The following is an 11,763-nucleotide window of genomic DNA, read 5'->3' on the forward strand; positions in this document are numbered from 1 at the left end:
AAAAGAGTGCTCCCTTCAGACATGTCCATGGCTGCCCTCAGTGTGCAGTGACAGGCTCAGTCACATGCAGCTCTAGCCAAAGAGTATCCTGGACCATGCTTTTATTTTGTGGAAATGCTTTGTGAACTATATCCTGATGTCTTCGAAACACCTCAGGGTCTTCAAAGACCTGAGAAGTGAGGGCCAGATCTCCCGGGGAAATCCCTGGTGGTCTGGTCCCAGCTCTGCACAGGTGTAGGGGATGTCATCTTTCCTTCTCTGACTAAAAATAGTGACATCAAACTGCTCATTCATAAAAAACCCAAAAACAAATAAAAAGGAAGAAAATATATCAAGAGCACATACCAGTTTAAAAAATGGTCTCTGATGATGTTTCAATGGAAGTTAGGGTTTTTATTAAATGCCAAAAGGATACGGCATGTCCTGCTACATGCTCTCATTAATAAACCACTTTATGAAGTGGTACCCCCTACGTGTCTCTGTCAATGTTGTGTAATAATTTCCACTCTAAACCACTTTTCTCAGTCACCCACCTAAACGGCTCGTGCAAATTTTACCCTTCAGGGTAAAAATTTCCATGCCTGACCTCTGCATGAAGCAACTTTTTTTGGAATTATGAGGTAAAAGTGTCTTCTGAGAATAAGAGAAAAGGAAAACACATTTCTCTGAATTAAAAAAAAAAACCAACCAAACAAACAAAAACAAACAAACAAAAAAAAAAAAAAACCAAAAAAACCCAAACAAATCTCACCCCAAAACAGAATAAAAATTAATTTCACTGTTTTTTCACAGCTCTGGGGATCATATAAAAAATCAGAGTCTTGTAAAAGAGCAGAATTTTGCCTAAGCTCAAAGCTCACTGGGTTGGACTTGAGAGCACCATGCATCTGCATGCTACAGTAAACAGCTGAAATGTGGCTTTATATGCTGTTGCATATATGTAATGTACAAAGTACATACTTTTGACACTATGTATCCTTTTATATACATGTTTACACATACATATAATGGAAATGTGCATGATTATGTGTGCACTGTTGTCCGTACACATACTGTATATGCAAGTTTGCAAAGTACCTACTGCAAATCAGGGTTTTTGAGGGGAGGAGATGCAGTGCCTGGCTAAGGCACAGCTGGGATGTGTCACGCACCAGTCGAGTTCCTGTCTAGACTGCTTAAGGTAGGCAATGGCTCAGAAAGTGCTGGCAGGGTCACTGACTGAGGGCCCATTGAATTTTATAATTTTTCCTCTATTTATTTTGAAAGTTTTAGGGCTGTGATTTCTTAAAGACTGCAAACACCTATGAGAGGAAGGCCTTGTGTTGGCACAGATGATAAATGTAGCTTCCCCTGCTGCTTATCTCCTCAGATGCCAAGGCCCCGCCTTAATCACAGGCAAGCCAAACTCAGGCAAATATCTACCAGGCAAGATCTTTTCTTTCTTTTCTCAGAGGAAGGAATTTTTATACAAGCTGGTGAATCTTTGGCAAGCTTCAGAAAGGGAAATAATTCCTTTTAAACTATTGTTTTTCTGTTTTAATTTCCTAAGAAATTCTGTAGAAGGATTTTGCCAGCAGAAACTTGATCATGGTTAAAAACTGAGAAAATATTTTATGTTGTAAATGTAAAAAATCACTTGGAAAAGAAATTGCTCAAGACAGCATGCCAGCAGGCAATGTCTGCTATAGCCACTGCTGCTCCCTCTTGCTTCCTTGCTGTCACCCTCAGGTAAGCCTGGAGAGATGCTGACTTCACTGGCATGGAGTCCCTTCAGAGTCATCATACATGCTCTGCTTCTGGTGTTATTGACTGGCTCTTCTCTGCATTCTGGGGCATTCTTATGAACACAGTTCTTCCTAAAAACAACTAACTTGAAGTTAGGACTGATGTCATTACTGACATTATGCTCTTTCCATTTAACGTCGCGTATTTCTGGTTGTAAACTAAAAATGGCACAGTTTTACATTTAATTTTAGAAATTATACTGAGTCATATAATTTCCTCCTTCTGTTTGAAGTTTCTTAGCTTCTCTTCTGCAAATACAAAAAAGCATGCCTTTGACAAAGCTGTTTCAAGAAAAGACAGACAGAATTCATTTTCAAGTAGATTATGTGAAGTGCCAACAATTAGTCTTAGTCTATCCATACTAAAACAATTCTTTCTTTGTCTGTAGTGTCTTTTACTTAAATAACAAGGAATAGGAGAAAATGCTATCTGAGCAGAAGTTCCATGCCATCAGATCAAGGGTGGTTAGGAGCCCATGAGTCTTCTCCAGTTTCAGGAGGAAGGAAAGATCCTGTGTCCTGACTGTGTCCCTAGTAGGGTGTCAGTCAAGGTTCTGACCAGCATAATCCCTACAACATCATGTGGTAGGAGCTTCCTGTCTTTGGAGAGGGCACTTCAATCCAGAATGAAAAGAGTGTCATAAGAGAATATTTTAAATCAGCATTAGCTCTGTTTGTACAACTGTTGTGCACATGCTATTCAAATTCTATTGGCAGATCTGGCATCTTACAGGTATTTGTCACACACTCTTGACAGTTTTGTATTTTTTGTTCTCTGACTGTACAACCTCATGACAAAATGGAACACAGAAAAGTTGTCTCAAAATATTTAGCAAAACTTCAAACAAACAAGTAAGAAAAAAGAGAAGGCTTATAAAATTCCATTGCTCTAATTCTCTGGTTCAAGTATTACTAATATGGAAGTTTAGTGAACAAGCAAAGCTTCTGGACTTCATATGAGAAGGATTTTCAAGATTAAAAAGAATTATCTTTCAGAAGACTCAACCATTTGGGCCTTCCTGGTTGTGCTTTGTGTGTTCTGCTTGCAAGGTACACAAGCAGTATGTTAGAAATAATGCTTTCTCATGAAGAGCAAACAGTTTAAGAGAGATTAATTTAATTAATCTAATTCTAAATCAGAGGAGTTTCAATTAAAATAATCAAATGCCCCAAATTAAACATAAATTAATCACCTTGTTTAATTGGGATATCCACAACTCTTTCGTGGTTCTATCATTTTGAAACATTATAAGCAATTTGTATTTTTGAATAGAACTAAAGAGTTTCCTGACTGCTGGAGTTGAGGTGGAATGGGCTGATAATAAAGTATCTATTAAAACATCATTGGAAAAAGCTCTATAGTTCATATATTGGCTCAGTTAATCTCTATAGATTTTTTAATGCTGCTGCTGGAAGGCTGGTGTTGGAGAGGGAGAGAGAAAGAATGCAGCCTTCTTTTCTGTACTTCATGGATCCTTAACCCTTATTTAAAGACGACTTTGGATTTTAGACCACATAACTGCTCTTGTAATTATATCAAACAGTTAAAAAAAAAGCTAGTTAATGATGTTCAACATAAGTAATCATGTTAAATAGTGAAATTTAATTTCTTAAAAACTTAAATCCTCATATCTTTTGGAATGCATTGTACTGTAGGATGTCTGAGTAAATTAAATTCTCCCCTGCACACTAAAACATCAATTTCCTTATGGTAATTATCTGCTAGATTGGATCTGTCAGTCGCAGGGAAGCATGCCTGACATTATACCCTTTTTACAAAAAATGATTACAAAAAATTAAGACGAATGAGTAAAATTAAGGCTGCGGCTGGTAAGCCTATATAAAGCTCTCATAGATCACTTTACATAAGCTACCATTGTACTGGATACTAAGCTTTTAATGACTAGTTGCATAATGAGGTGAAGGCCATTAAAGAACAGCAGGGGTAACCGATCACAGAGATAAGAGCTAAAAATGATTTTCAGCCAACTAGAAGCAATTTATTATACACAAAAACACAGGTCTAAATGAAATGTCTGGATAGACGAGGAACTTTTGAAAATTGACAGGATTTCCTTCCTAGGAAAGTTTTACAAATATGATAGGAACCTGTCTCTGTGATATTAGATTCTTTTTCTCTCCTATTCTGTGCTGCAGAATTGGGGTAGTGGGTTGGGTTTTTTCATTTTTAAAGACAGATGGACTGTAGTAATGCATTTCATTAGCCCACTTGAAAGGTAAATTAGAGTGAGGAGTAGCTGATATAAAGGAAATTCATAGCACTCTGCCAGCAAGTGTTATATGGAGGCAGGTTAGTTGTTGCAAGTCAACTGACACCCTGTCTGTGCTAAAAAAGCCCTCATCCATACTACAGAACTGCCTCTGAGAAAGGTTTGGGGTTGTGAAGTACCATATTGCTCTCAGAGCAGTGCAAAAATTAGTGTGTAAGTAAATTCTCTTATAATGAGCAGTCACTTGGGACCAAAAGAGAAAAAGAACCCAAGTGCCTTGAAGGTAGCGGAAGGTCAAATTTTGAGGTAACCTTCTCTCATAGGGAAAGTCACATCCGTAATTTAAACAAAAGGGATGTAGGGAAGAGTGCCTAAAGAGAGGCAGGAATGGCAGGTGAAGGTGAAAACCTGAAGCTGGGCTGTTTGAAGCACTTGAGGTGTAGCCCACTTTAATCTAGACAGTGGGAGATACACACATTCGTATCTATACATAAATACACACACACACAAATATGTGCATTAGAAGATTTACCATGTCTGTATAAAACCCTATTATTTATAATAGTATAGCTTGTACAATAGAAAAAAAATCTACAAGGTGTTTTTCTATTAAAAAATAATCTGGGAAACTACTTTCCCTTCTTTCCTCCACCCTTCTGAAATCTCCTTTATGTGGTTACCACATAAAGGGGAGGTGACCACTGACCACAAACAGGGGTCTTGAGAGGAGGGCCACAGAGATGTTTCTGGGGCTGGATCACATCATCTAAGGACTTGGGAATTGGGTTACTTTACCCAAAGGAAAGGAGTGAGATGGGAGGGTGTAGTAGGTTACAGAATAGACAATGCCAAAGGTTTCTGTGAGGTTCAATGCCAAGTGACAGGAGGCAATGGTCACAAATGGGAACAAAGGCACTACAAGAAAAATAATCTCAAAAGGAGAGTTAGGAAGCACTGGAACATGTGTTCAGAGATGTTGTGGAGTTTCCATTCTTGGAGAATTTTCATAATCTAGCTGGGCAAGGCCCTGAGCAAAACGCTTTGTCTTTACCACTGGTCTCATTGTGAATTTGGAGTTTATACAGCTGACCCTCTTGGAAGAAATTTTTTTTATTATGCCATGATTGTTTTCTGGGGCTTATGGCCATCTTATTCCCATCATAGTTGTCAGTTCTATCCATATTTCTTCTTCCTAAGGATATATCCTAATTTTTAGGGGACAGGCTGCTTGGAGAAACAGTTTTTTCATAGCTGTTCATTTGTGGAACTCCATCTGGCTTATGTATGTGCATTATCAGGTGACTATGCAAGCTCTGAACAAAATTTCTGCCATTTTGTCTATATAAGCTAATTAAACACCACTGGAGACTGTTCCTGGCTATACAGCAGGACTAGCTATACTATTAGATTTTTAGCCTGGTGTTCAGCACATTTTTGCTCTATGCTGAATAGCATTCTTCTTCACATATCCAAAAATTTCTCAGACATAAATTTTAAAATACACAGAAACTATCAGTTCTTCTTATCTGTGGCACCTTTGTTTTGGAGTCTTCTCAACATTATGGATATTGATTATTCCTTGACCCAAGTGCCATCAAATGGCTCTCGATGTATTTTAATTCACCAGTATGGTCACATCCTCAGTGTTTAGGCAACTTTCCAGCCAAAGGGGCAGCTTCAGGATGTACTGGCAGTTGTGCAGCTTGATGTATATTGTGGGGAGGAGAATTACCTCAGTTTTTAATTTGAATAATTAAATCCCATCTGATTTCTGGTTTAGGCATATATTGCCTTCCATGCACTGAATTTTTAGTCATTGGAAAGCTGCAGCCTGATTTACATAGCATTGAAGCCATTGGACACTGTCATTAAAGCTTTTCTTTTTAATCACTAGCATTTGTGTTGTGGCTTGCCTTCTACAAAATCTTCAGTAATTTCAATCATTTCTCCTTTATTCTTTAATTATTTTAAATGCAAATTAATTTGATCTACAGCCTGCTGGCTGTGTCATTATTTGAGATGTGTACATACTAGCATGGTTACTCTTTCAAACTGATAGTGGCTAATACAATTATATGCTTTTTTTCACTGATATCTGATCTGTTAATTAACTGGAAAATATTTTGATTGGGGTGACTGCTTACCCAAATTATTTAATTGTTCCATGCAAGGCTGTCAGAAAAAAAAAAAATGTAAATGAGCCTAGGAAGTTCTATGAGATTTCACAGTAATTGCTCTTCAGGTTAGGGCTAGAATTAGACAGAGAAATAGCAAGAGTAACCTGAAGCCTACAGGAAAATAAACTAGCTCACATTTTAATTTCAATTAAAAAAAATAGTAGGGACACTTAGGTCTTGTCTATCCCTTTTTCTCCTTGATTTTCTTACTTTTTTACAAAGTAAGGCTCTCTTATCCCATGTTAAAGGAGTATGTGTAGCAAATGAAAATTAAGAGGACTGAGAGCATGATGTAGGTAAATTGAAAATTAGGTCTGTACCTGGTTAACTGGACAGGGCTTCTTTCTGAGCTTAGGTAGGCTTTTTATTCTGAATTGATTATCTGTCACTGGTGAACTGAACATGACAGAAAGCTGTAACAATTTTTTTTTTTTATCAGCCGAGAGCTTTACCTTTACTTCATGCAGAATACCCTGGACATTCTTTCTTCAAAAATATAAAGGTCCTATAAGAAACTTGGTACAGTTTTTGAGAAAGTCTAATTTTTTTTTAACCTAAAAGAAGTGGACTCACTGAACACTCAAGGGTTCTCGTTGAAGGAATTAATGGACTTAATAAATGCATTCTTACTTTATTGAATAACTGCAGCATTTGAATGTTAGATTTCATTCCAGCAACAAAACAGTTAGCCTAGGTGATGTAGAACAAGTGTTCTATGGGTTTTTAGAGGTCATAAACATCAGTGAGATGGTTTACACTACAAGATTCAGTAAGGTGTATTGCTGGCTCTCTAAAACTGAGAGCCAGCAATGAGCTGAGAGACATTCATCATTTATTCAAATTCTGAGAATGTTGGAGTTCATGACAAAATCCTAAGATAATAAGTGTACATGTAATTTACATATACAAATTTGTTTCATACAGGATGACAACAAGAGGCCAGACAATGCCTTTTATCTAAAGATGGAAGCTGATTATCATCTTCTTAATGGCTGGAAATTATCTATATATAAGACAGATACTGCCAGAGGCTTGCAGTATAGGCAGAAGGAGCACCTTTTATGACACTTGAGTGTGACCAGCTGCTGAATTAGCCATGCTCCGAAGTTGCCCTTGCAGGCAAACAAAACTACTAGTCGGTGGAACGTGGATGCCTAAAAGCCTTTGCCTTTAAGGGCCTATATGTGATAAACTTACTAGATATGCTCATTTCTAGACCAAGTAATGAGCACAGAGCAGCTGCGGAACCAGAACAATAGTTTTGTCTGGTTCCATAAGCAATTACATTTAAGCTGTCTTCCTGCTTCTCTGAGAAGCCCCCAATGAAAGTCATATTTTGTAAAAGAGGGATGGTTTGGGCCCTTACTTCCCTTTTTCAGAGAAGATGTGAGGCATAGTCTTGACCTACTGCCATTAAATGTCACACACTGGTATTTGCATGAGAAGGGATGACCTCAATCCTTAGTGCAAAGCCAGCAGTTACATGTTTTAAGTGCAACTCGACATGCAGGAGGTGATATGCAGCCATCCTGCCTCAGCACTCAGGTCAGTGTTTTGGGAGCAATCTCCTCTGGGATGGCTTGATACATACTGCAGGGCTGCTTTGTATTCCTGCACACTGGGGAAAACACAGAGTCCTGTTCTAAAGTGTAAGTCAGGCCTCTTGAACCCCACATTGCTGGGGTGGCAGAAAAGACAGCAAAGGCTAAGAGATGCTGAGACCCAAAACAAGGAGATTTTAGCTACTGATGAAGGGAATACCCCAATTCAACTTTTTTCTCCTCTGCTTTTCCAGACTTCGCCAAGTAAATCATACTTAGTTGCTTCATTTCTGAAAGCAACACAAATTGTCTACTTGTTCATTATGTTTTTCTGGTTTTAACTGAACTTTTTATAAAGTAAGAGAAGCTTCCATCTACAGTAAAACAAATCAAAGTTTCCAGTTATTAAATGCTTTTGGTTTCTGACTTCTCTATAAGCACCTTATTTTCTCCAGTCATTTTCAAGATTGCAGGCTAAGATCACTACTGCCTCTTATACAATTTTCCTACCATGAAGTTGTTTATGTGTATTGTTTACCCAACAGACATTTCTCTTTCACTTGCTATATTCATTACTAAATAATTCTGTGAGAAGATACAGGCCACTGATTTTTTGCAATTTGCATCCCCATACTCTAAGCTATGTTGAAAGCAAAGCTTTTTGGTCCTCTTGCTTTGGAAGTACATTAATATTTCTATGACCTTTACTAGACGGCAGATGAGAAGCATTAGGAATAAAATAACAAACAAACCAAAGGAAACCAATTTTTTGAAATGTGTATTTCTGAAAGGAGCAAGAGGAAAAAGAATCAAGTCTAAAAAATATGAACTTTAGCTGGAGTTATGATAATTGCTCTATTGTGCCTATTTTTCCATATCAAAATGCTTCTTTATGATCAATCCACTCAGCATAATGCATAAATATACTTGAAAGGGTTTAGTAGCTATGCATACAAAATATATATAGATACTATTTAGAGATATTTAGAAAGAAATAGAGTAGTTTATGACATGATTATTTACTGTGCACATTGAAGAGATCATATTAAAAGCATGGTAAATATACTAACAACTACTTTACACAAAACTACTTCAAACAATTTAACTTCCAAAGCCTGCTGGTTCTAAAGAGAAATTCTGTGAAACAAGATGTAAATGCAGTGACTTGTGCATGGTGTAAATCCTCTGCTTCAGAAGACTGCTTTCAGAAGGCTTTAGATGACTGTAGGAGGAAAACCAGCTAAATTCTACCCAGGAAACCATTTCTCTCACAGCAGCATTGTTTTTCAGTGGTTTTACTACACACCGGAAGCCGACTCTGTTCCTGTTCATCTAGCTGTCGATTTTTGGATCTGTTCTCAAAGGAACAGTTCCAAAAATCATTTCTAGTGACTTGAAATTTGACTGCTTTATGAACCCCACATGCAGGTGGTTTAACACCACCTATGATTCAGCGAGGCATCTAACAGCTGGAAAGCAAAAGTTGCCCCATGAACTAAAGCATTTGTTCACTGGTTTCCACTTGAGGGAAAAGAGATTATTTAATAAAAACTGTCTTTCATAAGCTTTCTTTTTTACTTTATATCATATGCTACTGCATCAAGTGAAAGGATATTCACGGCAGGGGAGGATGTGTGGGTTAATTCTCTTTAGGGTAGCATGGAAGTGTTATAAAATAATAAAATAGCAATAACCTGATTATGATGCCATGAATATCATTAATCTAGAAGGGTTCAGATTAAGTGAAGTGGTATTAGCTACAGGATGGACATGATGGCAAGAATCCCCTTCTGTCTTTACTATCATGAGCAATGCTATTGCATCCAGTAGAATTGGGCTAGATCTTATATTGAGTGTGTCACATGCTTCCTTTTTAATTACTACTTTTGTAAGTTTTTCTACATGAAAATTTTCCCTCCTTGAGATTTCAGAGAATACTATATTTTAATTTTAGGGAAAAAATAGATTTTTTTATAATCATAAAAACTTGTTAATGGAAAAGAAATATTTGAAAGCATGATTATTGTTGTTTTAGTTAATTTATTTTGTGAGGAATTTCTTTATAGTTTGGATACCAGCATTTCCCTTGCACTTGGTCTTTAATACCTAGAGATTTTTATTTTTTACAGAAATGTTCAGAAAAACTGAAAGTAAGTAGAAACTAACTTTAAAAATACTTTTCCTCCTCATTGTTTAGTTTTGGGGTTTTTTTCTTAGTAAATGTACTCACCTTGACCTATCAATATGAAGAAGTGTAAAACATCCTTGTATTTTTTTTACAATTTGGATTTCTCTAGAGGATTTCTAAGACACAACTTCCCCTCATTAGAGCCAGAGGTTCTGGCCCTTAATCAATCCATAATATCAGATGAAACCGTGCTGAGTTATCCAACTGAGGACCCACCCTTTTTAAATACAGTTCCCATATTCGTAGATTATTGTGCATTAATTATGCCATGTGTAAAGTGTTTTTATACATAAAGCAACCAATCTGAACTTACTCAAGCAATGGCATCTGTTCTTTGCAGTCAATGTTCTCAGCCCAGTGCTGGTTTAAAATGTAATCTGTTTTCATCAGCTAGTTTTAATAGAATTTAAGTTTCTGTTCAAGGTACAGAAAGTGATACTGCACTGCATTGCACAGACAGTTCCTACATTTGTACCTAATGTCATATCTTTGCACTGCACAACTGGGGAGTCTGAAAGATTTAATTGGAATCCTTCTCAAGCATAGAACAACACATCCTTAGTAACCAGTAACAAATTTGCAAATATTTTTAAATGGTATATAATAATTTGATAGGACATAACAGGCCAAATTTGCAAAAGAGGCTATGTTTTCATCTAAAATATTCACTGGCTTGTATACATATGTAGCTCCAAACAGAGAAGAGCAAAAGGCAAAAGCAGTCTGCAACCTTCCTCCACCTCAACATTTGCTATAATTTTGCACATGTACATGCTAGGTATACATTTAATGCATACAGAGAAAGTAATTAGATGAAAGCATCTCTTCTAAAAATCTGGGATTGGTGATTTTTGCACAAGGAAAATACAGAAAGCTGAAAGTGTAAAAGTTTCTGTGTAAGTCTGACATTTCAAGAACTGGTATCCTTCTGCCCCACTTCAGGACAAGCAGCTTTCTACAATCTTATTAGGGGAAATGGTATACCCTAGTGTCTTAGCTGTCATCTCACATTCCCTAAGGGGTTGTATATCCTCTGTGACTGAGATTTGCACAGCAATATCAGGGATTTGGATGCTTAGTTCCCATTATTGTTGCTGAGGATCTAATCCCTTTGTTAAGGGATGTTAGTTCCTTGTGCAGATTTTGTGCCTTTTGGCTCTGTGGTTTATTCTCCCTACTTTTCAGTATTTCCAATAAGTCTTCAGTCTACTCTTGAAAGGGTCTCTCACCATTGGTGCACTTTGTAATCCTTCACTGAAAGACCTGAAGTGGCTGCAAAAAAGCTACTTCTTACAAACGTTTTTACACATGTACGTACCTAAAAGCCTGGAGAAGCCTGTACTGGAGAAAAACAAGCCTTAGAGATAATAGAGAATAAATATAGATTATTCAGATGACACCACACACCTCAAGACAAAAAATTCTAAGGAATCTGCAAGGCTGTCTGAATTAGAATAACTGTTTGCACTATTTTGGCCACTGGAGCACAGTAGAACTTCCTGACTGACAAATTTGCATTTGATCTTCTTTTTCTCTGGCATGCTCCTTCCTCATGTTGTCTACACCGATATCAGAAAATAAACAGTACCAAGACAAATGCTTAACTAGAGGTCCTCCATCTTCCATGTTTAGATTTTCCCTATTTAGATTAAGCATAAAAGATTTTAAGCACGGATGTAAGGCATACATTCTTAATTAGCCTCCAAACCAGGGAACATAACTTGCCTCCTTTTATTCATTACATACACAAAGCCAGTTAAAGGTTAAAATCTCATTCTGTGACATTTAACCATCTTTGCAAGGCATACTCAGAACAGCTTGAGAAGGGCTGCTGCCCTGTAA

The sequence above is a fragment of the Pyrgilauda ruficollis genome, unplaced genomic scaffold (assembly GCF_017590135.1).
Source record: "Pyrgilauda ruficollis isolate IOZ18807 unplaced genomic scaffold, ASM1759013v1 scaffold37, whole genome shotgun sequence".
Taxonomy (NCBI): Eukaryota; Metazoa; Chordata; class Aves; order Passeriformes; family Passeridae; genus Pyrgilauda; species Pyrgilauda ruficollis.